This window comes from Balaenoptera musculus, chromosome 10 (assembly GCF_009873245.2).
Source record: "Balaenoptera musculus isolate JJ_BM4_2016_0621 chromosome 10, mBalMus1.pri.v3, whole genome shotgun sequence".
NCBI lineage: Eukaryota > Metazoa > Chordata > Mammalia > Artiodactyla > Balaenopteridae > Balaenoptera > Balaenoptera musculus.
In genome coordinates, this window is record NC_045794.1 from 52,182,824 (window position 1) to 52,209,782 (window position 26,959).

General features: G+C 39.5%; 1 long non-coding RNA gene across 1 annotated transcript; it reads left to right on the plus strand.

Moving 5' to 3' along the window:
* Positions 1 to 26,959, plus strand: LOC118902021. The gene is made up of 4 exons (XR_005021502.1): positions 1 to 11; positions 2,376 to 2,382; positions 10,612 to 10,622; positions 26,799 to 26,959. It is a non-coding gene; the product is annotated as an uncharacterized LOC118902021 (long non-coding RNA).

The window sequence follows — 26,959 nt, forward strand, 5'->3', positions numbered from 1 at the left end:
GTAATGTTAGAGTAATTTAAAGCTGTTGGTGCACTCAAGGTAACTATAACAACAAATCACAAACTCAGCTCAAATCCTGACTAGATTGATTCAGCTCCTCCACACTAAAGACCTTGCAGAAGGAAATGCATGCCCATATGTAGACACACAAACTAGTAGCCTTAGTGTCTGCTGACCTATACACAAGAAGTTTGGCTTTCAACAAACAGTTACAAGGCAGACAAAGAAGCAAGAAAACAGACACAGAGTCAGGGGGCAAAGCATTTAACAGAACCAGACTCATATGTGACACAGATGTTGGGACCATCAGACAGGGGCTCTAAATAGCTATGATTAATATGTTAAGGGCTCTGATGGAAAAGGTAGACAACATGCATGAAAAGGTGGCTACATTCAGCATAGAGATGGAAACAAAAGGAAAAGAATCGGTGGATAAATGGAAAACAGGAACAGAGGTGAAGAATTCCTTTGACAGGCTCATCCATAAACTCAAAACAGCTGAGGAAAAAATAAGTGAACTTGAAGATAGACCAATAGCAATCACTCCGATTGAAACACAGAGAAAAACAAGTGAATAAACAGAACAGAATGTTCAAGAGCCATGGGACAATTTCAAATGGTCTTAGATTAATAATGATCTGAACACTGACTTTCAGTAGCATTTGACACAGTGGCTACTTCTTTTCCATGATGAACTTTCTTCACTTGGTTCCAAGGGCCCAACACTCTCTTCATCTCCTTTGTTCTTCACTGGCTGCTGCTTTTCAGTTTTCTTTGCAGGTCCCTCCTTTTCTTCTAACCCATCATGTTGGAGTGACAAAGGGCTCAACCCTTGGTCTCTTCTCCCTTCTACAGTCATTCCATTGCTGATCTCGTCTAGTCTCATGGCTTTAAATATCACTTATGTTCTGGTGACTCTCACATTTATATCTCCAACCCAGACCTCCTTCCTGAACTCCAGATTTATATATTCAACAGCTTATTGGCATATCTTCCTGAATGTCTAGTAAGCATCTTAAACCTTATATGCCTCGACTTAAACTCATATATCTCCCCACAAGACTATTCCTCTTGTAGCCTTCCAGTGTCAGTTGTAGCAGTTCCATTCTTCCAATCTCAGGCCAAAAGCCATGGCATCATCCTTGATGTCACTCTTTCTCTCACATTCCACGTCCTAATCACCAGGAAATCCCATTGATTACCTTAGAAATATATCCTGAATCTGACTCTTTTCCTCTCCTCTACTGCTACCACTCTGGACCTAGTCACCACCACTTTCTACCTGAATTATTGAAGTATCCTCCTAACCAGTCTCCTTGTTTCTAGTCTTATCCTCATTCCACTTTAGCCTGTTTCAAACAGCTGCCAAAGTGGACATTTAAAACATAAATCAAATTATGCCACTCATCTGTTCAAAACCATCCAGTGGCTCCCAGTATTCAGAGTAAAAGCCTGGTATGGGCTGAATTATGTCCCCCAAATTCATATGTTGAAGTCCTAACCCCCAGCACCACAAAGTGTGTCTGTATTTGGAGATAAAGTCTTTAAAGAGGTAATTTAAGTAAAATGAGATGCTATGGGTGGGCCCTAATCCAATATGACTAGTGCCCTTATAAGAAGAGGAGATGAGGACACAGATAACACGAAGACTGAAGGATGGCTATGTGAACACACAGCAATAAGACAGCATCTGCAAGCCAAGGAGAGAGGCCTCAGAAGAAACCAACCGTACCAACACCTTGATGTCAGACTTCCAGCCTCCAGAACTGTGAGACAATAAATTTCTGTTGTTTAAGCCACCTAGTGTGTGGTACTTTGTTATCACAGCCCCAGCAAACTAATACAAAGCCCAAATCCTTTCAATGGCCTGTGAGGACCTACATGATTTGGTTCCCAATTCTGTATCTTACCTCATTTCCTCCTCCTCTCTCCCTCTCTCATGCTACTCCAGCCACACTGGTTTTGAGCAAGCCAGGCATACTCTTGCTTTAGAACCTTTGTCCAAAACTGTTCCTATTGCCTGGACTACTCTTCCTCCAAATATAAGTGGCTAATACACTTTCCTCTCTAGTCTTTGCTCAAATGTGACTTTCTTAATGAAACCTACCCTGAAAACTCTATTTAAAACTTCAATCTTTCCTCTCTCCCTTCCCCAATACTCATAACCCACTTTTTCTGTTCTGTTACCTTCTAACATGATATAATTTACTTGTTTGTTATTGTGCCAGAAATGTCCTTTGCTCCTTCAGATCCACTCTTTACCCTTTTCCACCCTGCTCTGCACCCTGAGAAGGTGACATCTGTGGGTGGTATCAACAATCTTCCTTGCTCTCTGGCTTCTAGTTGAGTTCAGCCACGGGAGGCTCAGTCAAAAGATTGGATGTGGGGAAAAGAGAGAGTTCAGGGTGTGTATGTCCCCAGATTCTTCTGTCAAAGGAGACTAGACTGGTCAGCACAGTGTCCCTTTGCTTTTGGAGAAGCAAGGAGTTGAGGGATCAGCAGACTTTCAGAGGCTTCAGTTGGTTGGCTTCACCTGTAGAATTTGTTACTCACAAGTCTGTTGTTGATTGGTTGACTCTTAGAGGCGTGTTTACTGAGTGAGTCTGTCCCTGTTCGGCTGACTTTCAGAATGAAGGCCTGACAGTAGTTGGCTTGCAAAAGTATGTTCACTGAAGTGTGTTTTTGATGATCATTTGAACTGGTTTAAAAGTGGTTCTGATGACTACTTATTACCATGGATATAACTTTTTCTAAGTGTGTGGCAAGTTCTGAATTCTCACCTCTCTGCCATGCTGTGCTTTGCTCTTTTCAATCCTCTGGTAACGGCTTCCTCCTGTTGCTAGCCTTGGGGTCCTTTATCAGGAAAGTCATTGAACTATGTGCATTCACTCCTTTTGAGTGTGTAGTCTGTTTTCTGGAGGGATCCTGATACACCGTTTGTTTGTCCTTCTTCCCCTGCTAGAAAGTATACTCCATGAGGGCAAGGATTTTTTTCCCCCCCAGTTTTGCTCATTGATGTATCCAAGTGCCTGGAACAGTGTCTGGCATATAACGGTGCTCAATAAATATTTGTTGTTTGCTTGATATACTGGTCCTAAAATTCTTATTGGATATAAATTTATACCTCTCAATCTGCACCTCTCTGTATCACTTTTAATATTTATTTCTCTTTTTGTTCTCTGTATAAATATCTCAGTACTATTTCCCAATTTATATTTCTCTCTTCATCTTGTCCAGCCCAGAATTTATGTCATCTAATGGATGTCTTATTTCAATGACTATATCTTTCATTTTATTTCTAATTGTTCTTTTTCTAATCCAACTGTTCTGATTTCATTTCTGGCTGTTTATGCTTCATAATTTTTTGTTCTTTTTATAGCTATTATGGCTTCTTTTGTCTCTCTGAGGACCGTAAACACACTTATATTAAAGTTGTTTTTATATAGTTCAGTATTATTTTGCTTGGGTTGATTTTTTTTTAATCTCTCGATTGTAGATTTTATGACTATTTTTCTTAGTTTTCCTCATATGTTTTGGAATTTTGTTATATAGGCTCATCTTGAATTGGAGTTTTCTTTTTATTCCTTGATTTTGCTCTCTTTCTCTCTCTGGGCTCACCTCACCCTGAGTAGACATTTCGTGGTTGACTCCATACAGTACTCTAGGGATCCTTAACACAGAACCAGGTCTTGGTTTGGGCTCCAGACCTGTGGTGATATTAAAGAGAGAGTAAATCCTATCACCAAGCATGTGGACAAGTTGGTCCTGGGACTGGGGGTTATATCTGCATTCTCCTCCCATCATAGAGAAGTGGGCATAAGTAACACGTAGCCTCAGGAAGTAGTCAGTTGAAGCATTTTCAGCCTTCTTAAGGGCAGGAAAACCTACTTAAGTCCCTAGGTTTGAACAGTGAATCTGGCTCAGGTCCCAGACTATCTACAGCTTCACAATATTTTCTGGTTTGTATTTCTGTCCTGTCTGTGGTTCACAAAATGATAAACTTCGGTTTGAGGTTAGGCTGTCTCTATTTTCTCTTTTTATATTTTATCTATCATTGCTATGTGATTAAAGTAGGGGTGGTACTTTAAAGCATAGATTTCTAACATATCTTGACTTGGAGTCAAATGGTCTCCCATAGCATAATTTTTCTTAACATCTTTATTGGAGTATAATTGCTTTACAATGGTGTGTTAGTTTCTGCTTTATAACAAAGTGAATCAGCTATACATATACATATATCCCCATATTTCCTCCCTCTTGCATCTCTCTCCCACCCTCCCTATCCCACCCCTCTAGGTGGTCACAAAGCACCGAGCTGATCTCCCTGTGCTATTCAGCAGCTTCCCACTAGCCATCCATTTTACATTTGGTAGTGTATGTATGTCAATGCTACTCTCTCACTTCGTCCCAGCTTCCCCTTCCCCCCTTGGGTCCTCAAGTCCATTCTCTACATGTGACTTTTTCTTAAATTCAATCATCCTTGTCTCTATCTGGTAATGGGTTCCTATTGTATCAACAGTAAGTATGGAAACTGGCAGTTGCAGTTTACTTTTATTTCCCAACAGGATTAAACAAATTATCATTGGCTAAAATCTTGAATTGTCTGGGTACATTCTGCTTTGTTCTATAGATCAAAAACCCTGAATGAGAGTTCAGAGAAATCCAATATTGCTTAGAAAACAGTTCTGTGATACCCATCTTGCTTAATTTCACCACTGCTGACTCAGTGTTTGTCTATTTTTATATTTTCTAGAAAGAACATATTTTGGACTGCTTATCAGGTTTATGAACTTCTTATGGGTTCACATAAAAGACTGAGCTCTGACCAGCCTAGGTTAGAAAAAGAAGCCTAAGTTAGGCAAAAGGAAAAGGTAATTCAGCAGAGGGAAAGAACTTCCCTGCATTTCCAGGTATTTAGTTTCCTTGGTATCTTTACTAGTGAAACTTACTGGAAAAAAGAAACTGATTTGACATGAAAGTTGTAGCTTACCAACTGGTATCTGGTCTCTTGGAAATCAACCAACCAGAAACTTTTAACTCAGTAAATTTAATAAAAGGCAGAACTGAAAGGGCCAAAATTGATGGTCTCCAAATGAGAAAGTTGGAGCACTGCTCCCCACCCTGCCTTAGAAATAAAGTGCCTTTTGTTAGTGGTTTACAGATGCAGAGAATAGTTGCTATACCGATTCCACATTGTTTTTCATGTTTGAACCAAAACAAATTTCCAGAAAATTTGGATTTTTCCAGAAAAACTTCTAGGAAAGAAGGATAGGATATAGGTTACATAAGAGGCTGTATTCAGTTGCTCAGTAGACAAACCTGAACATAACTTCCTGTTACTGTTGGACCAGATGGTGACTCTAAGGCATCTTTAACACCAAAAACCCCACAAGAAAACAACACACACACACACACACACACACACACACACACACCAGACACACACCAAAAACCAAACAAAGACCTCACCAACATGGCCAGACTGTTTTCCTTGCTCCTGAACATACTACTCATATGGGATTTTGAACTGTTAGGCACGCTGTCCTTCCTTAACATTCTTCCTTCAGTTTACTTCAATCCAGCTTCCACTTCCACCATTCTGCCAAAGCTGCTTTCATCAAGATCACCATCGATTTCCATGTTGCCAAATGCTACTTATTCTTTTCTCAACTTACTGTTGAGAAACGAATGAATAAGCTACTTTTTGTTAGTTTTTCTTTATTCTTACCCCTCTTTTAAAATATTATAGGTTAACTGTGCATACTAATGAATCTCTTAATTCAAGTTTGTGAGTTGTAATTTTGGCTATTTATAAGTGATGACATTTTGTCCTCTAAAATCTCAGTGATTTAGATAAAACCTATCTTTCTTTCCCTCCCTTCTTTCTTTCCTTCAACTTTCTCCCTCCCTCCCTCCCTCCTTTTCTTCCTCTGTTTTTCACTTTCTTCCTCCCTTTCTTCCTTCTCCAAACATTTATAGAGCAAGAATACTTGATTAAGGAGACTTCCACGATCACCTCTATTACCCTTAGCACTGCTAAGATGTAGTCATAGATGGGCTAGACCAAAAATAGACTCTAAAATAGAAGCAACTTCATCCTCATTCTTTAGGTCAAGATTGAAGCACATGTGTGGAGCTGTAATGGAAAAGAACATTTAAAAATTTTATTTTCTTGAAGTATAGTTGATTTACAATGTTATGTTAGTTTCAAGTGTACAACAAAGTGATTCAGATATATATATATATATATATATACACATATGTATATATATATTCTTTTTCATATTCTTTTCCATTATGGTTTATTACAGGATATTGAATTCCCTGTGCTATACAGTAGGACCTTGATTTTTATCCATTCTATATATCGTAGTTTGCATCTGCTAGTCCCAAACTCCCAATCCATCTTCCCCACCCCCCTTCCCCCTTGGCAACCACAAGTCTGTTCTCTATATTTGTGAGTTTCTGTTTCATGGATAAGTTCATTTGTGTCATATTTTAGATTCCACATGTAAGTGATATCATATAGTATTTGTCCTTCTCTTTCTGACTTGCTTCACTTTGTATGATAATCTCTAGGTCCGTCCATGTTGCTGCAAATGGCATTATTTCATTATTTTGTATGGCTGAGTAGTATTCCTTTGTATATATGTACCACATCTTCTTTATCCATTCACCTGTTGATGGACATCAAGGTTGTTTCCATGTCTTGGCTATTGTAAATAGTGCTGCTATGAACACAGGGGTGCATATATCTTTTCAAATTAGAGATTTGTCTGGATATATGCCCAGGAGTGGAATTGCTGGATCATATGGCAACTCTATTTTTAGTTTTTTGAGGAACCTCCATACTGTTCTGCATAGTGGCTGCACCAATAAACATTCCCACCAACAGTGTAGGAGGATTCCGAAAAGAACATTTTTAATCTACTATTATCAGTTGGCACCTTATATTCATACCTGGTTCACTCAGGCTAAGGCAAAAGTGTTACATCATTCTAAATACTCAAATCTGTGATTTAGGCAATAAGACAAGTAGTTAAATAATTGAATTTTTTCACTGTAATATTGGTAGAAAGTATATTGGATTTGGGCTATCTGGTTTGAGAAATAGTTCTGCCCATACTAAGAATGTGATTGTGAGCAAGTCATTTGACCTCTTTGAAATTTAGATTCCTCTTCTTTAAATTGGGGCCATGTGACTTCATCTCGCTTAGTGAAGTATGAATAGAATGGAAACATTTAGGAACTGGTGCATGACTCTCTAGCCTCGTTCCAGGGTGACTACTGATGTTCCAGATGGCAGAGCCTCCATCAGCCTGTGTCCTGAGTGAGTGTGCTGCAATGGACATGTAAATGAAGCCTATGTAGCATTAGTAAGCAGTTAGCTTTTTGCATATTTATATTAGGTCACTGAATTTTGGGGGTTGTTTGTTACTGCGACCTAAACTAGCTTATGGTTCTGAAGAACCTAGGGGCAGGACAGGAATAAAGACTCAGACGTAGAGAATGGACTTGAGTTCACGGGGAGAGGGAAGGGTAAGCTGGGATGAAGTGAGAGAGTGGCATGGACTTATATGTACTACCGAATGTAAAATAGATAGCTAGTGGGCAGCGGTTGCATAGCACAGGGAGATCAGCTTGGTGCTTTGTGACCACCTAGAGGGGTGGGATAGGGAGGGTGGGAGGGAGACGCAAGAGGGAGGGGATATGGGGATATATGTATATGTATAGCTGATTCACTTTGTTATAAAGCAGAAACTAACACATCATTGTAAAGCAATTATACTCCAATAAAGATGTTAAAAAATAATTAATATAGAGGGAAGAAAAAAATAAGGTAAAAAGTAGAGGAAAATCTAAGATTTAAGTTGGATAATTTTAGGTTGGAAGAAACTTGAACCTACCTATAGGCTAAAGAGAAGGAGCTAATAGAGAAGGATAAATTGAATATATAGGGAAGAGGGTGGCAGGTCATGGAAGGATAAGAAGCAGGCTGGCCTTTAACATGAGGAAAGAGACTTCATCTCTGAGACTGGATGAGAAGCTTGTAGATTGTGGGGTGAGATGTTTAGGGAATTAAATCCCTGATCACTCATTTTCTTTGGTTAAGTATAAAGTAAGTTTATTTGCTGAGGGGGAGGAAGGATGGAGTTGAATGAAAAGAACTTGAGGAAGTTGGATTGGTGGAGATTTGGAATGGTTGCCAATGAGCGTGAGAAAGGGAGCTGACCAAGGACAAGTAAAGGACTTGACTGTCTCTTACACTCAATTATGAGCTCTTAAAGGCAAAGGATGTATCTTTATTCCTCTGTATTATCAGATTCAAGCACAGTGCCTGACATACTAGAAGTGCTCAAGAAATTCTTGCCAAAAACATGACTGCCAGTCATTGCTATTTGACCCATAGCTTTGACACTGAATGGCTGGGATTTTCCCCTTAACCTTGAAATATCAGCTTGCCCCAGACTTACTCTTACTTATTTCCTATAAAAGTTATTATTAAAAGAAACAAAATCAAAATCCAGTTCCTAATTGGAAAACTAAATCCCAATATACCCAGGAAGCAAATGCACAGACACAGTAAGACTAATCAGTCGTGTTTCTCTTGTTGTATTTCAAACTCTTTCAACAGTAGTGGCAATTTTCCGAAAGGACTTTTTTTAACAGAAAGCTTTCATCATGTTCAGTTCTCATATCAAGCAGGTAGTATTGCAATGCATTTGCAGTGTGAATTGCAGTTAACATTCTAAAGAGATATGTGAATTTTGGGGATGCCTCGTGTGGCAATTAAGCTCTGGAGGAGTTAACATCATGGCTCCGTTTTAAATAAAGTGATGCATTTTTAAAAACTTTAAAAATTACCAAAATAATGTTTACCCATTGAAACCAGTAAAACAATGCAAAAATATGTAAAGGATAAGTTAAAAATTTCCACCTTTCCCATGCCCATCCACTGGAGATGATGTTAATAGCTTGGAGTATATTCTTCTTTATGCTTTTCTCTATGCTCAGACAAATATATGTAGCCCTATGGATGACTTTTTCTTATTGTTTTATGTTTTACTAAAACTACATACATTCCTCTGCAACTTGCACGTGTAATCGTCTAATTTATCATGTATATTTTCCCCAGATTAATGACTTTAGTTTGAACTGTATTCCCTAATGTATTAAATTTTCCCTTTTTCGTAAATATTCAAGTTTGCTAGTTTCCTGCCATTTAAAAAAAGCTTCAACAAATGTCCTTGGTTGTACCTTCTCATGTTTTTAATTTCTTTTTCATAGCATCCCCAGAAATACTCTTTTGGGGTTTGTAATGAGAAAGCCCATTCTAGATATCAGGGGGAAAAATGTGTCCAGCAAAAGCTAACATGTGGGACAGTGCACCAAATGGGGAGCAGAGTGAGAGAAAATCAGAAGTGGGTTCTAAGTCTTGTTCCAGGTTTGCTGTGTGTTGGGGAAATCTCCATGACTTCATCCCTTTCCTTGAAATTGAATTTTTAATGTTTTCCTTGTCATCAAAATAGCCCCTCATTATTTCTGCTGTACAGAAAATGCTGCTTATTTATCATATATACATGATTATGCATATAATACAAATGACTGCTGGCTCCATAGCTCCCACTCATATTTCCCCCAAACCATTTACTTTAAAAAATTTTCCAAAGGGATGCTTATATGCTGCCCAAAAAGTTATTTGGAGAAGCTTTATGCTCACTTGCCATCAGGAGGTGACAATATTCTTGTCAAGGGACTGACTCCAAGCATGCTCCATGCTTCCAGTCCTCTTGGTCCCTAAAGGTCCCAGGTTCTGCCATCTGCCACTGGGATGCCCAGACATCTCTGCTAGGTACAGTCATACAAGGTTTTTCCTGAACTGCCCCCCATGACTTTCTGGCCCTCTTCTCTCCCTAACCACTGGGCCTCAAACTCGGTCCAAGGGGCTGGATGGAAAGCACACCCTTTCCATTGTTGACTTCTTCTTTTGGAAGCTCTGATCTTTTGGGCAGTCTTCTGATGACCTCTTTCCAAACTCTTGTTCCAAGACAAGTTTCAGACAAAAGTTGGCAAGGTTACAATAGAACGCAAATAGATATATTTAGAGGAGGAGGACAGCCTATTCCAAATGCCCTGTTACATATATACCTATAAGGTGTAGCTGTGTTCAATATTCTGAAGCTTAAGTATTCTGTTAATTAAATATGAGGGTTTTATGAATGAAGAATAACAAAGAAAGTAAGAAAACTCAAAAGGGAAGTCATTACTTTCACCACACATACAGGTGAAGGGGTGGTTCTCATACTTGGTGACATTTCATATGCAAACACACATATAGTGAGGAAAATGTAAAGAAAAAAGTATCTGTAAGGAGAGATTTTTTTAAGGAAGTATTTTTTTAATGGCTACATTTAATTTTTTTAAGACTTTATTTTTTAGAGCAGTTTTAGGTTCAGAGGAAGATTGAGAGAAGGTACAGAGATTTTTCATATACCCCCTACCTCTACGCATATGTAATTTCCCCCATTATCAACATCCCCTACTTGAATGTTACATTTGTTATAATCAGTTAATCTACACTGACATATCATAAACTCCCAAAGTCCATAGTTTATGGTAGGGTTCACTCTTAGTGTTGTACATTCTGTGAGTTTGGACAAATTATGATGACATGTATCCATCATTATAATGTCATACAGAGTATTTTCACTGCCCTAAAAATCCTCTGTGCTTTGCCTATTTATCCCCCTCACCCACACCTTGCCAACCACTGGCAATCACTGATTTTTTACTATTTCCATAGTTTTGCCTTTTCTAGAATGTCATATAGTTGGAGTCATACAGTATGTAGCCTTTTCACATTGGCTTCTCTCACTTAGTAATATGCATTTCCGTTTCCTCTGTGTCTTTTCATAGCTTGATAGCTTATTTCTATTTAGCGCTGAATAATATTACATTGTATATTCTGGGTATACTACAGTTTATTTATCCATTCACCTACTGAAGGACATCTTTGTTGCTTCTGAGTTTTGGCAGTTATGAATAAAGCTGCTGTAAACATCTGTGTGTAGGTGTTTGTGTGGACATTAAGTTTTCAGCTCCTTTGGGTAAATTGATTGCTGAATTGTATGGTAAGAGTATGTTTAGTTTTGTAAGAAACCACCAAACTATCTTCCAAGGTGGCTGTACCACTTTGCATTCCCATCAGCAATGAATGAGTTCTTGTTGTTCCACATCCTTGTCAGCATTTGGTGTTGTCAGTGTTCCAGATTTTGGCCTTTCTAAAAGATGTTTAGTGGTATCTCACTGTGGTTTTAATTTGCATGTCTCTGATGACATATGATGTAGACCATCTTTTCATAGGTTTATTTGCCATCTGTTTTTCTTCTTTGGTGAACTGTCTGTTAAGATCTAAGGCCCAATTTTTAATTAGGTTGCTTGTTTTCTTATTGTTGAGTTTGAAGAGTTCTTTGTGTATTTTGGATAACTGTCCTTTATCAGATGTGTCTTTTGCAAATATTTTCTCCTATTTTGTGGTTTGTCTTCTCATTCTCTTAACATTGTGTTTCACAGAGCAGAAGTTTTTAATTTTAATGAAGTCCAGCTTAACAATTATTTCTTTCATGAATTATGCCTTTGGTGTTATATCTAAAAAGTCATTAACATACCTAAGGTTATCTAGGTTGTCTCCTATGTTATCTTTTAGGAGATTTATAGTTTTACGGTTTACATTTAGGTCTATGATCCATTCTGAGGTAATTTTTTGGAATGGTGTAAGGTCTGTGTCCAGATTTTTTTTTTTTTTTTTTTTTTGCACGTGGATGTTATAGGACCATTTGTTGAAAAGGCTGTTTTTGCCTATTGCATTGCCTTTGCCCCTTTGTCAAAGATCAGTTGTCTATATTTATGTGGTTCTATTTCTGGGTTCTTTATTCAGTTCCATTGATCTATTTGTCTATTCTTCCATTAATGCCATGCTGTCTTGATTACTGTAGCTTTATGATAAGTCTTGAAGTCATGTAGTGTCAGTCCTCCAACTTTGTTCTTTTTGAATATTATGTTGGTTATTCTGGATCTTTTGCCTTCTGTATAAACTTTAAAATCAGTTTGTCAATATCCACAAAAAAACACTTGCTGGGATTTTCCTTGGGGTTGCATTGAATCTATAGATCAAGTTGGGAAGAACTGACATTTTGACAATATTGAGCCTTCCTATCCATGAACATGGCATATCTCTCCATTTATTTAATTCTTTGATTTCACTCATCAGAGTTTTGTGTTTTTCCGCATATAGATCTTGTACATATTTTGTTAGATTTATACCTAAGTATTTCATTTTTGTAAATGATATTGTATTTTTAATTTCAAATTCCACTTGTTCATTTCTGGTACCGGCATACCTCGGAGATATTGTGGGTTTGGTTCCAGACCATCACAATAAAGAAAATAAGACAATAAAGTGAGTCACATGATGTCTTGGTTTTGCAGTGCATGTAAAAGTTATGTTTACACATTACTGTAGTCTATTAAGTGTCCAATAGCATTTCTTAAAAAAAAAATCTACATACTTTAGTTAAAAATACTTTATTGCTAACAAATGCTAAACATCACCTGAGCCTTCAGTGAGTCATAATCTTTTTGCCGGTGGAAGGTCTTGCCTTGATGTTACAGCTGTTGACTGATCAGGGTGGTGGTTGCTGAAGGTTGGGGAGGTTGTGGCAGTTTCTTAAAATAAGACAACAATGAAGTTTGCCACATTGATTAACTCTTCCTGTCATGAACTATTTCTCTGTAGCATGCAGTGCTATTTGATAGCATTTTACCCACAGTAGGACTTCTTTCAAAATTGGAGCCAATCCTCTCAAACCCTGCTGCTACTTTATCAAGTAAGTTTATGCAATATTCCAAATCCTTTGTTGTCATTTCAGTAATCTTCACAGCATCTTCACCAGGAGTAGATTCCATGTCCAAAAAACCAATTTCTTTGCTCATCCACAAGAAGCATCTCCTCATCTGTGAAAGTTTCATTACGAGATTGCAGCAATTCAGTCACATATTTGGGCTTCACTTCTAATCCTAGTTCTCTTGCTATTTCCACCATATCTGCAGTTACTTCCACCACTGAAGTCTTGAACCCCTCACAGTTATTCAGGAGGGTTGGAATCAACTTCTTCCAAACTCCTGTTCATGTTGATATTTTGACCTCTTCCCATGAATCACAAATGTTCTTAATAGCATCTAGAATGCTGAATCCTTTCCAGAAGGTTTTCAATTTACTTTGTCCAGATCCATCAGAGGAATCACTATCTATGGCAGCTATAGCTTCATGAAATGTATTTCTTAAGTAATAAGACTTGAAAGTTAAAATTACTCCTGGATCCATGGGCTGTAGAATGGATGCTGTGTTAGCAGACATGGAAACAAGGTTAATCTTGTACATCTCCATCAGCGCTCAAAACAAACAAAGACCCCCGTCTTTGTGAAGTTTACATTCTAATGAGGGGAGAACCAATAGACATAGAAAATAAGTAAATTATATAGTATATTAAAATTTCATAAATGTTACTGAAGAAGAAAAAGAAGGGCAGGGGAAGTGGGGTCGGGAGTGTGGGGCTGGAGGGCAGGATGCAATTTTAAATAGAGTGGTCAGGGTAGGCCCTATTCAGAAGGTGAGATTGAGCAACGGTTTGAAGGAGGTGCCCAAGCTGGTCATTTGGGCACCTGGGGAATAAGCATTGCGGGCAGAGGGAAGAGCGGTTGCCCTAAGGTAAGTGTGTGACTGACACACAGCAAGGAGACCAGCATTCCTGGAGAAGGAACAGTAGTGACTGCAGTAAGAGAGCTTATGAAAGTGGTGTAGGATCATGTAATCATCTGAAATCATTTTATATAGCTCATTTTACCATCAACTTTTTAGCTCCTTCAGCCAAGATGTGTTTAATACTTCTTTTTTGCTGGCACTGGAGGCATTTAATAATTACTGATTTTTTTTTAAATTACAAAAATGTTTTTATTGAAGTATAGTTTATTTACAATATTGTTTTAGTTTCAGGTGTACAGCACAGTCATTCAGTTACACACACACACACACACACACAGACACACACATACACACATACCATATACATACATTCCTTTTAAGATTCTTTTACCTTATTGATTATTACAAAATATTGAGTATAGTTTCCTGTGCCATACAGTAGGTCCTTGTTGGTTATCTATTTTATATATATTAGTGTGTATCTGTTAATCCTAACTTCCTAATTTATACCTCTTCCATCACCCTTTCCCCTTTGGTAACCATAAATTTGTTTTCTATGTCTGTGGGTCTATTTCTGTTTTGTAAATATGTTCATTTGTATCATTTTTTTTTAGATTCCATATGTAAGCAATATCATATGATATTCGTCTTTCTCTGTCTGGCTTACTTCACTTAGTATGATAATCTCTAGGTCCATCCGTGTTGCTGTGTTTTTAAAAAAATTAAAAAAAAAAAGAAATTTGTGGGAATTATTTGAGCATGAGCCTAGAGTAACAAGGTGACCGGCTAAATTCTCTTTTGCAGTTCTACGTATCTCTAAATTCTAGACAAGGGTTGCAGTTAGTCCTGAATTATAGCGAAACATCTCCAGTTTCCATTCAGATCCACGCTTGTTCTGTTGGCAAAGTCTCAAAGAGTCCGGCTGGAGCAAGAAGATACTCATTCAACATTGTGCCTTGATTCCATAAGTCACTCAAAGATTACATTCCAGGAGATAAAGAAGTCAGCAGGTTAACATGGCACTTAGCTCAAAAGCACAGGGGCTCGTGGTAACAGATGTTTTTGCCTAAAAAAGAGCAACATTCTTATTTAATATTTAGGTAAAGGAGATAGCTGTAAATGGTCATCCTAGGAAATTTATTGCAGGATTTTTCCTGGCCCACCCCACAGAGACACTTCAACTCAGTGATTTATATTTTATATCTTTGAAATTGATATTTGTATAGCAAATCTAACAAAAAGAAATTAACAGGTGTCAGTCCTGTCTAATTGATTAATACAATGTCTGGCCCCAAATCCCATCTTATATAAAAACTTTATTTGAGCAGAAATTACTTGTTTTCTGAAGGGGATCTGGATAAGAAGCCAGGAGCTGAGCATCTAACAAGTTACTTTCCTGTTTGAACAACTAGAGAAATGTGAGGAGCATGTTGGAAAAAGAAGATTGCTCTTCAGTGTCTGTTAAGAATTAGCTGTCTGTCTTTGTACCGTGTACAAGTACAATCTGTAAAATATCACATTCCTAGAAGGCAGATTAATGAAATTCTGAAACCATCAAAGTACGCTACACCTCTTGGGTAATCTTACATGTGTTAAAATTATTACAGACATTTTCCCATCACCACAATGACAATCTTTTTTTGGCGTGTGAGGAAAAAAAGGGAAAGAATTCATAAAATTAACATTATGTCCTCAACATGTGGCAAGTCGATCAGCTATGTGATAAATCTTTTTCAGAGCTGCACTCTATAGGGCAAGAGTGCCTATTCTCTTCCACTACCTCCTGGCTTTCAATAACTCAGTACTTCAATTTGTATAATTGAGCTTTGCATGAGAGCAAATTTCCAAAGGCCCCCAGTGGGCAGTTTGTTTCTTGCTGAGCACATTTTAAGGTTGTATTTTGACTTGTTTGTCTTTCCTCCCCTTGAATGCCATGAAACAGTTTACTGGAGCAGAATTGCTTTTATGTGTCCTTTCTCTTTCATGTCCATTGCTGGCTGGCTCTTCAGTAGTGTGGTCATTAGCATGAGCCCTAATGCTCGGCTAACTGGACAAGCAATTAGTCAAGCTAGACAGATCTTCTTTTTTTTAGCCAGGCTCTCCTGGCTTCTCCAAACACAGCCAGAGAAACAAAGACCATGGGAAGAAACCAAACAGTAAGTCATTTCTTTCTTTAAAAGAAACAAACTCAAAACATCATTAAGTTGCCATTTTGTAGCTGAGGACAAGCTGCTTCAGGAACCAATGCCATAGGGGTAATGTTGGAGGGGATGGCTGGGTGCCATCCCAGCCCGGAATTTCCTGTGCTGACTCTTCTGTGCCACCCTGCCTCTGTTGTAGCACATCACCTTGGGGAAAACATTCAGATTCCACATCAACGCATGGCTAGTGGAAGACGCTTCTGGAAATCTCCAGACATACTGAGAAGCCGGCTCGAAAGGGAAGAACTCTGTGAGACACCTCTTCAAACATCTTGGAAACAAATGACAGATTAATACTGGAGCTGTAATTAGAGCCTGAGTTGAGATTTCTTCCGTCCTGGAAACTAAACAAACTAGAGGAAGGAAAAAAAAATCCAAATATAATTTATAGACACAAAAGGAACAATTGAATTAGTAAGAGTAGGCAAGAGCTCAAAGATAAATTGGAGCATGAATTCTGTCAGCACGGGATCAGATGAAATGTATTTTTTAAAGCTTTTCAAACCTCTGAATCCTGTTGCTCTTGAAACACGGTTGAAGAAATGGAAAAAGCATGACTTAGAAGGTCTGTTGAAGCCAGGAGAGTAGAAATTCTTGGTTCTAGCAGGCTGAGCTCATCTCAGGGATGGGGAATGAAGAGTGAAAGAAATTGTGTTCCCACATCATCCCTGTAGAGTACATGAGAAATATAGCCTCACCCCTCATCTTTGTAGACACCATGTGGGATCAATCTTGGTGATGATGATAAGTCCTTGGTGACTGTGATATTTCCCTTTAAGATCCTTCAGATTTGACATGAGAGTGGGTTGGAGTGGAAGGGTGGAGAACGGGAGGGAGAAAAAGGGATCATAGGGGATGAAAGAGGGTAATGAATTTCAAACAAACCACAGGAAGACAAAAGATTGGACTCATCAGAAAAGTTTCAACACTTCCAAAACAAGTAAGTTAGGGAAACCTCACGAAATGTGCTGCCCATGATTAAAGGTAGTAAGGGAGAGGGTTCTTTTGTATTCTGCTTTCTGAAGCTGGAATAATTCTGATGGCTGCTTTTGCAAAAGCTGTAATTCTTCCTTTCTCAACTTGCTGGAGCTTGCCACTAAGCAGGACACCTAGGATGAGTCTCTTGTGTGTTTTACCAGTTTACAAGAACAATCGTGAGGGAAAGAGCGCCGAGTTGGGAGACTGCAGATGTGGGCTTCTGCCACTACTTGTGCAACCTTAGGCAAATCAGATAGCATCTCTGGACCTGCTTTCTAATCTGTAAAATGAAGACATTGGGTTGGATGACCTTTCAGAACCCTCTAAGTTCTTTATGCCCTCAAATATAACATTCTATGGCTTTATCTTGTGTCTCTTAGTCACCCCTTCTGGCAACCTCCTCAAAATTCTCTTGAAAAGGAAAATTTCATATAAAATATTTCTTATATAGTGAAAGAGTTCGGAACATACCACCCCCAAATATTCTGCTCTTGCCTTTAACTCAAAATGTTGAGTTAAAGGCATTTCAGAAACAGCAGAAGGGCATTCTGACCTTCCTTTTTCTTCCTGAAAGCAGGAGATGAAACTCACATATGGAAGATGTCCTGCGTATTTCAGGAGGAAAGAAACATTCTTATCACCAGGGATGGGGAGAAATTAGTTCAAACAAACCCTATTAAGCCCATTCTCATCCTCCTAATCACTCTTCGGCAATTAATTACTCTAGCCCAAGCCCCTTTGCCTTGTTGTATTTTCACAATTTACTCCACCTTAATTGTCCAACTTAATGTATAAGTGTTCGGCTTTGGCTGCTTCTTTGGGTCTTCATTTCTCTTGTGAGGGCTCCAATGTACAAGTAAAAAGAAATTGAAACTTGTATGGTTTTTCCCTATTAATCTATCTTTTGTCCTTCTAATTCTTTAATTAGACCCAGTTGGAGACCCTAAGAGATTAGAGGAGAAAATTTTCTTTCCCTACAATAGCAGTATATGTCTCTAGTTTTTATTTGCTAAAGACGTGACAGGGACTTCCCTGGTGGCGCAGTGGTTAAGAATCCACCTGTCAATGCAGAGGACACGGGTTTGAACCCTGGCCCAGGAAGATCCCACATGCTGCAGAGCAACTAAGCCCGTGCGCCACAACAACTGAACCTGTGCTCTAGAGCCCGCGAGCCGCAACTACTGAGCCCGCGTGCCACAACTGCCGAAGCCCACGTGCCTAGAGCCCGTGCTCCACAACAAGAGAAGCCACCGCAATGAGAAGCCCGTGCACCGCAACAAAGAGTAGCCCCTGCTCGCCGCAACTAGAGAAAGCCCGCACACAGCAACGGATACCCAGTGCAGCCAAAAATAACTAAATAAATTTATTAAAAAAAAAAAAAAAAAAAGACCTGTGACAAACATTGCCATCCATAGGCGTGTGCTTCTCTTCCCTGCCTTTCTTCTGCGGGAAAGTCTTCTTCCTTTCTTTCTGTTCTTAGTAGGAATTGCAGATGATGAGGCCCAAGTAGAACCCTTAAAAATAATATAAAGTGAAGGAAAAAGAAAGGAAGAGAAAAGTGAAAAGGAGAATCTGGCCAAAATGAGAGGAAAAGGAGGAGGAGATGAGAAAGGAATTGGTGAGGGAAGGAACTACAGCCACAGTGAGGAATGGACTTTACCCCTGGGTAGCCCTCAGGATGAGAGGAGTTCAACAGTTGTGAGTTCGACAGCCATCCAATTGCTCAAAATTTCTAAAAAGAACTAGAGATGCTTTAACTGGCCTAGCTGAGTCTATGCACCTACTTCTTCTTGAGCTCTATGGACTTTATGTTACACCAATAAAAGGACACGTCAACTTAGTCTGTGAGACAGACGTGGGATCTACTGACTATAAAAGTGAGCAGTCCTACGGGCGCAGCACCACCATGGGAAACTGGGGCGGCATCCCTTCAGGCTTCCTGTTAAAGAAGCCGGGGCTAGGTTCCTTTTGGGACGCCTAAGACTCATGCAAGCCCATGACTTGCCAGTGGATCCGTGAATAAAGGTCACTCTGCCTCTCCATTCACTTTCCCAACCCAAACAACTCGCACACTCAGGGTTGCCACTAGGCCTTTGTGTGAGATGGACACGCAGTATCCCTCCATATTCCATCTGGTCTGGCGAAAGGGGCCCGGCTGGATTGGAGCAGAGGCCCCTGCTGGCAGCTGTATTCAGCAACCCTGCTCAAACTCTTTCATATGGGAATTATTGTCCAGGTCCGTTCGAGGCAAAACTCAAATTGCCACCCATTAATCAGCAACTTGTAGCATTACGGAGAATCAGAATCTGGTAAAGCACAGGGAGTGCAATGTTAGTATTGTTCCCCAAAAGGAGAGGCTCCGCTCTGGAAAAACCAGTACTTAGTTTTCCTCCCTTAAATCTCCTTGAAAAGTGAACTTCTTTCTGAAAAACTTGGCTTTGTTAAAGGTCAGGAGAGTGCTTAACCTTGGCTAGGGGTCTGGGAAGGAGTGGTAGTGATTGGAAAGAGCAAGGAAACTTCTGGGCACTCGTAAAGTTCTCTTTCTTGATTTGGGTTCTGGTTACACAGGTGTGTTTGGTTTATGAAAATTCACTGAGCGGTACAATTATGATCTGTGTGCTTTCTTGTGTATATGTTACAGTGCAAGTAAAAAATGTTTTCTTTAAAAAGTACCCAAGTTGTACTCTCCTTGAGGTGAGGGATTGTGATTTTATTCACACTCTATCCCCTGCTTTGAGCACAATGTCTGGCTCATAATAAGTACTTAATAAATATTTTTTTCAATGCAACAAAAGGAGGGAATGGCTTTCCTCTGGTATCCCAGCACCAACCATTTGTCGTCCTTCAGAGGCATTGGCTCCTGACTAGTGAGCTGCTGCAACCACACAGTTTATAGAGGTCAGCTGGTCAGCACTACCTTGGCAAGGGAACCTAAGGGACAGGTGCCTGGCTTTTTGTGTTCTAAGTTCTCTTAAGCATAGGATGGATTTTCAAGCCTGGAGAAACCATGTTGATTACAAGTGTAAGTCATCCAAGACGAGGGCTCCATGATGGAGAGAAAGCCTAACTTCAAGTACAAAGACCCAGCTGTTCTTGGAAAAGCCAAAAGAACTGCCCTGGGAAGTTCTGTCTTACCCACAGTGGATAGAGCAGCGAGACACCCTGATGCTTCCAGGAGAGCCTTGTTGTCACCATAGGACCTATTTGCCCTGGCGCAAAAAAAAATACTGAGAATTTCTTTGAAACAACCATAAACTTACAGAAAAGTTGAAACTGTGGCATAAAAACATTGTTTTCTGAACTATTTGAGAATAAGATGCCGACCTGATGGCCCTCATCCCTGAATACTTCAGTGGGTATTACACACAGCAAGGACATTTTCCTACATAGCCATAGTACAACCATTAGATTCAGGATATTAGCAGGTACATCACTACCATCTGAACTGTGGCCTCCACTGTAGTTTCACCCGCTGTCTCCATAATGCCCTTTATTGCCTGTGAAAAGATCCAGTTCAGAACCGTGCATTGCATTTAGTTATTGTGCCTCTTTGCTTTCCTTCATTCAGCTGCAGTTCTTCAGTCTTTCTTTGACTTTCCTGACCTTCACACTTTAAAAGATAATAGGCCAGTTATTTAGTAGATTGTCCTTCAATCTGAGTATCTCTGCTGTTTTCTCATCATTAGATTTGGGTTATTCATTTTTGGCAGTGATATTGCAGAAACGAGGCTATATTCCGCTCATTGCAGCCTATCAGAGGGCACAGGATTTTAATTTGTGCCATGACTGGTAATGTTCACTTTGATTACTTGATTAGAGTGGTGTGTGCCTGCTTTCTCCACCATATAGTTACTTATAATTTTGGGTATTTTGGGGGGGGGGGTAATTTGAAACTATGTAACTATCCCATTCATCATCAAACTTTCAATTTATTCTTTTATTAATTGTGTATGGTTTCTGTCATCTTTATTTAGCGGGCTATAATGCATTGCTGTCATTATTTCTTTTTTTTTTTTTTAATTTTATAGCTACTTTTATTTTTATTTATTTATTTATTTTTGGCTGTGCTGGGTCTTCAGTTCGTGCGAGGGCTTTCTCTAGTTGCGGCAAGTGGGGGCCACTCTTCATTGCGGTGCGGGGACCGCTCTTCATCGCAGTGCGCGGGCCTTTCACTATCGCGGCCCCTCCCGTTGCGGGGCACAGGCTCCAGACGCGCAGGCTCAGCAGTTGTGGCTCACGGGCCCAGCTGCTCCGCGGCATGTGGGATCTTCCCAGATCAGGGCTCGAACCCGTGTCCCCTGCATTAGCAGGCAGATTCTCAACCACTGCGCCACCAGGGAAGCCCTGTCATTATTTCTTTAAAAGCTCTAATTTCATTGTCCCTCAGTGTGATCAGTGGGCCTCCTTCAAGTTGGCTTCTGTGCCCTTTTGACACGTCTTCATCATTCTTTGAGTTCTTTCGTTTCCTGGTATAAGATACTCTAGGCACATCTTGTATTTTCCCTGCTCCAGTGGGGAACAACAACAACAACAACACACACACACACACACACACACACACAGAAATCTTTATTTCTATGACTAGCTTTATATACGGAAAACCGTGAGTTCACGTCCATACCTCTGATTCTAGTCCGACACCAACATCACAAGCTTCATATCTGTAGTTTCCTTTTCTGACAATGAGAGACTTGACTCCCATTATCTTTAATATATTTGCTTCTTTGATCTAGCTCCTTGACGATAACCAACCTTCCTTCTCCACCGCCATCTCCTTCTCTATAGGGTCCCCCTCCACACCCTCACACCCTGCTGGGACTCCCACACCTTCTGCTGGGTCACCCCTCCATGTGACCTTTCCTCGCCCTGCTTGGGCTCTCACATCTACGCTCTACCACCTCACATTTTATGCCCCCCTCCCCTGCTCTATCTCTGGCCACCTGTGCTGCCCGTCATTTCACACGGGCTCTGCCATTCTGTGCTGGACTGCCCCTGCATGTGGATACCCTCCTTACCACACTTGGGCTCTGGCACCCTGACGTAGCTTCCCCCATGTGTGGTGCCCTCTCATCCTACCTAGACTCTGACACTCTGCTCTGGACTCTGCAGCTCTTGTCCCACTCCCATTGCCAGTGTGGAAGCCCATCTTGGTCAGCCCCACCTAATGGCTTTAGGATTGAATTCTTCAGGAGAGAAAAATGAAGGGGTAGGGGAATAGCAGAAAAGGAGAGCTTTCTCCTAAATTTTGGCACAGAAAAAAATGTGTTCAGCATAATTGTTTTAAAAGCATATTATATTCTATTTAGATAGTTCACCCATGTCTTTTGACTTATAACTGAGAAAGAGATATCTTTTCAGACCAGTAAGGAGAAAGATCTGATTCTTTTTATTATAGTTTTCAGAAAAGTATTTACCATGTAACTCTTAGTATGATTTCAAGTAACCCTGGTCGATCCATCCAGGTTGAGGAAGATTGAAGATGTGGCTAACAATTTCAGTGAGAGCAGAGGAAGACTCTGACTTTATTTTGTAATTTAAAAAAATTTTTTATTTTTTAACATCATTATTAGAGTATAATTGCTTTACAATGGTGTCTTAGTTTCTGCTTTATAACAAAGTGAATCAGCTATACATATACATATATTCCCATTTCTCCTCCCTCTTGCGTCTCCCTCCCACCCTCCCTATCCCACCCCTCTAGGTGAACACAAAGCACTGAGCTGATCTCCCTGCGCTATGCGGCTGCTTCCCACTAGCTATCGGTTTTACATTTGGTAGTGTATATATGTCCATGCCACTCTCTTACTTCGTCCCAACTTACCTTTCCCCATACCCATGTCCTCAAGTCCATTCTCTACCTCTGTGTCTTTATTCCTGTCCTGCCCCTAGGTTCTTCAGAACCATTTTTTTTTTTAGATTCCATATATATGAGTTAGCATATGCTATTTTGTTTTTCTCTTTCTGACTTACTTCACCCTGTATGACACACTCTAGGTCCATCCACCTCACTACAAATAACTCAATTTCGTTTCTTTTTATGGCTGAGTAATATTCCATTGTATATATGTGCCACATCTTCTTTATCTATTCATCTGTCGATGGACACTTAGGTTGCTTCCATGTCCTGGCTATTGTAAATAGTGCTGCAATGAACATTGTGGTACATGACTCTTTTTTTTTTAACATCTTTATTGGAGTATAACTGCTTTACAATGGTGTGTTAGTTTCTGCTTTATAACAAAGTGAATCAGTTATACATATACACATATGCCCATATCTCTTCCCTCTTGCATCTCCCTCCCTCCTACCCTCCCTATCCCACCCCTCTAGGTGGTCACAAAGCACCGAGCTGATCTCCCTGTGCTATGCGGCTGCTTCCCACTAGATATCTGTTTTACATTTGGTAGTGTATATATGACATGACTCTTTTTGAATTATGGTTTTCTCAGGGTATATGCCCAGTAGTGGGATTGCAGGGTCATATGGTAGTTCTATTTTTAGTTTTTTAAGGAACCTCCATACTGTTCTCCATAGTGGCTGTATCAATTTATGTTCCCACCAAGAGTGTAAGAGGGTTCCCTTTTCTCCACATCCTCTCCAGCATTTACTGTTTATAGATTTTTTGATGATGGCCATTCTGACCAGTGTGAGGTGATACCTCATTGTAGGTTTGATTTGCGTTTCTCTAATTAGTGATGTTGAGCATCCTTTCATGTGTCTGTTGGCAATCTGTATATCTTCCTTGGAGAAATGTCTATTTATGTCTTCTGCCCATTTTTTGATTGCGTTGTTTGTTTTCTTGATATTGAGCTGCATGAGCTGCTTGTATATTTTGGAGATGAATCCTTTGTCAGTTGATTCATTTGCAAATATTTTCTCCCATTCTGAGGGTTGTGTTTTTGTCTTGTTTATGGTTTCCTTTGCTGTTCAAAGGCTTTTAAGTTCATTAGGTCCCGTTTGTTTATTTTTGTTTTTATTTCCATTTCTCTAGGAGGTGGGTCAAAAAGGATCTTGCTGTGATTTATGTCATAGAGTGTTCTGCCTATGTTTTCCTCTAAGAGTTTGATAGTGTCTGGCCTTACATTTAGGTCTTTAATCCATTTCGAGTTTATTTTTGTTTATGGTGTTAGGGAGTGTTCTAATTTCATTCTTTTACATGTAGCTGTCCAGTTTTCCCAGCACCACTTATTGAAGAGGCTGTCTTTTCTCCATTGTATATTCTTGCCTCCGTTATCAAAGATAAGGTGATCATATGTGCGTGGGTTTATTGTTCCATTGATCTATATTTCTGTTTTTGTGCCAGTACCATACTGTCTTGATTACTGTAGCTTTGTAGTATTGTCTTAAGTCACGGAGCCTGATTCCTCCAGTTCCATTTTACTTTCTCAAGATTGCTTTGGTTATTCAGGGTCTTTTGTGTTGCTATACAAATTGTGAAATTTTTTGTTCTAGTTCTGTGAAAAATGCCATTGGTAGTTTGATAGGGATTGCATGGAATCTGTAGATTGCTTTGCGTAGTATAGTCATTTTCACAATGTTGATTCTTCCAATCCAAGAACATGGTATATCTCTCCATCTGTTTATATCATCTTTAATTTCTTTCATCAATGTCTTATAGTTTTCTGCATACAGGTCTTTTGTCTCCTTAGGTAGGTTTATTCCTAGGTATTTTATTCTTTTTGTTGCAATGGAAAATGAGAGTGTTTCCTTAATTTCTCTTTCAGATTTTTCATCATCAGTGTATAGGAATGCAAGAGATTTCTGTGCATTAATTTTGTATCCTGCTACTTTACCAAATTCATTGATTAGCTCTAGTAGTTTTCTGGTAGCATCTTTAGGATTCTCTATGTATAGTATCATGTCATCTGCAAACAGTGAAAGCTTTACTTCTTCCTTTCTGATTTGGATTCCTTTTATTTCTTTTGCCTTTCTGATTGCTGTGGCTAAAACTTCCGAAACTATGTTGAATAATAGTGGTGAGAGTGGACAACCTTGTCTTGTTCCCGATCTTAGAGGAAATGGTTTCAGTTTTCCACCATTGAGAATTATGTTGGCTGTGAGTTTGTCATATATGGCCTTTATTATGTTGAGTAAGTTCCCTCTATGCCTACTTTCTGGAGGGTTTTTATCATAAATGGGTGTTGAATTTTGTTGAAAGCTTTTTCTGCATCTATTGAGATGATCATATTGTTTTTATCCGTGTTTGTTAATATGGTGTATCACATTGATTTGTGTATATTGAAGAATCCTTGCATTCCTGGGATAAACCCCACTTGATCATGGTGTATGATCCTTTTAATGTGCTGTTGGATTCTGTTTGCTAGTGTTTTCCTGATGATTTTTGCATCTGTGTTCATCAGTGATATTGGCCTGTAGTTTTCTTTCTTTGTGACATCTTTGTCTGGTTTTCTTTCTTTGTGACATCTTTGTCTAATCACCGCTGTGATTAGAACTGATCATATAAATAGTGGTGTTTGGAATTGGGTTATAGCGGGTGGTTTTATGTTGCTAATAGTAGTGATAAAATTAATAGCCCCGAGAATTGAGGATACACCAGCTAAATGTAGACAGAAAATAGTAAGGTCAACTGAAGCTCCTGGATGTGCTAAGTTTCCTGCTAAGGGTAGATACATAGTTTAGCCTGTACCTGCACTGGCTTCGACTATCGATGATGTTAGTAGTAATAGGAAAGAAGGAGGGAGTAGTCAGAAACTTATATTTGATTTTATGGGGGAAAGCTATATCGGGTGCCCCAATTATTAGGAGCACTAGCCACTTTCCAAACCCACCAATTATAATGGGTATGACTATAAAGAAGATTATTACAAATGCGTGGGCTATTACTATCACATTATAAATTTGGTCGTCTCTGAGCAGTGTGCCTGGTTGGCCTAGTTCAGCGCGAATTAGTAAACTTAGGCCAGTGCCCACCATTCCGGCTCAGGCGCCAAATAGTAAGTATAAGGTGCCAATGTCTTTGTGGTTGGTTGAGAATAATCAGCGATTTATGAACATAGGTAAAATGGCCAAGCAGGTATTAGAATGTAAATCTAAAGACAGAGGTTGAGCCCTCTTTTTGCCAAGTCCTGTGGTGAATGACCATTTTGAATTGCAAATTCAAGGAAACAGCTTCAACCCTGCCGGGACTTCTCCCGCCTTTTTTTTCTCGCGGCGGGAGAAGTAGATTGAAGCCAGTTGATTAGGGTATTTAGCTGTTAACTAAAAGTTTGTGGGAAATGTATCCCTGCAATCTAGTGAGGATTTAGCTTAATTAAAGTGTTTGATTTGCATTCAATTGTAAGATATAGTCTTGCAATCCTTATTAGGCAGGAATTAAGTAAATTGTACTTGCTTAGGGCTTTGAAGACCCTTGGTCTGGTCTAACCTAAACTCCTATAGTAGGATTGAGAGTATTGGTGTGAGGGGTAGTAGTATTGTGGAAATTACGATTGCTGTGGGTAGGAGAGGGGTTTGTTTTGTGGAGTTGAATTGTCACTTTATCTTCATGTTGTTTGTAGAGGGGAATAAAGTTAGTGCTGTGGAGTATGTGAGCCGTATGTAGAAGTATAGGTTGAGTAGTGCTGTGATGGCTATGAGTTTGGGCAGGATAATGGTATTATTTTTTGTTATTTCTGGAATGATCATTCATTTAAGCATGAATCCTGATAGGGGTGGGAGTTCTCCCATTGAGAGTAGAGTGAGTATGGTGCGGGTTGTGGTGACAGGTATTTTGTTTCATGTGTGATAGTTATAGTGTGGTGGTGGTTGAGCTTTGAATAAATGGTATGAATATAGTGAGGGTTGTTATGATGTAGATTAGTAGGTTTAGGATGGCTATAGTTAGGTTATACAATAAGATGGCTGTTATTCATCCCATGTGGGCGATTGATGAGTAGGCCATGATTTTTCAGAGTTGTGTTTGGTTTAATACACCTCAACCTCTGACTAGGATAGAAAGTATGGATAGGGCTAATATTAGATTTAGATTGATTGATGGTGAAATCTGATATAGGATTCA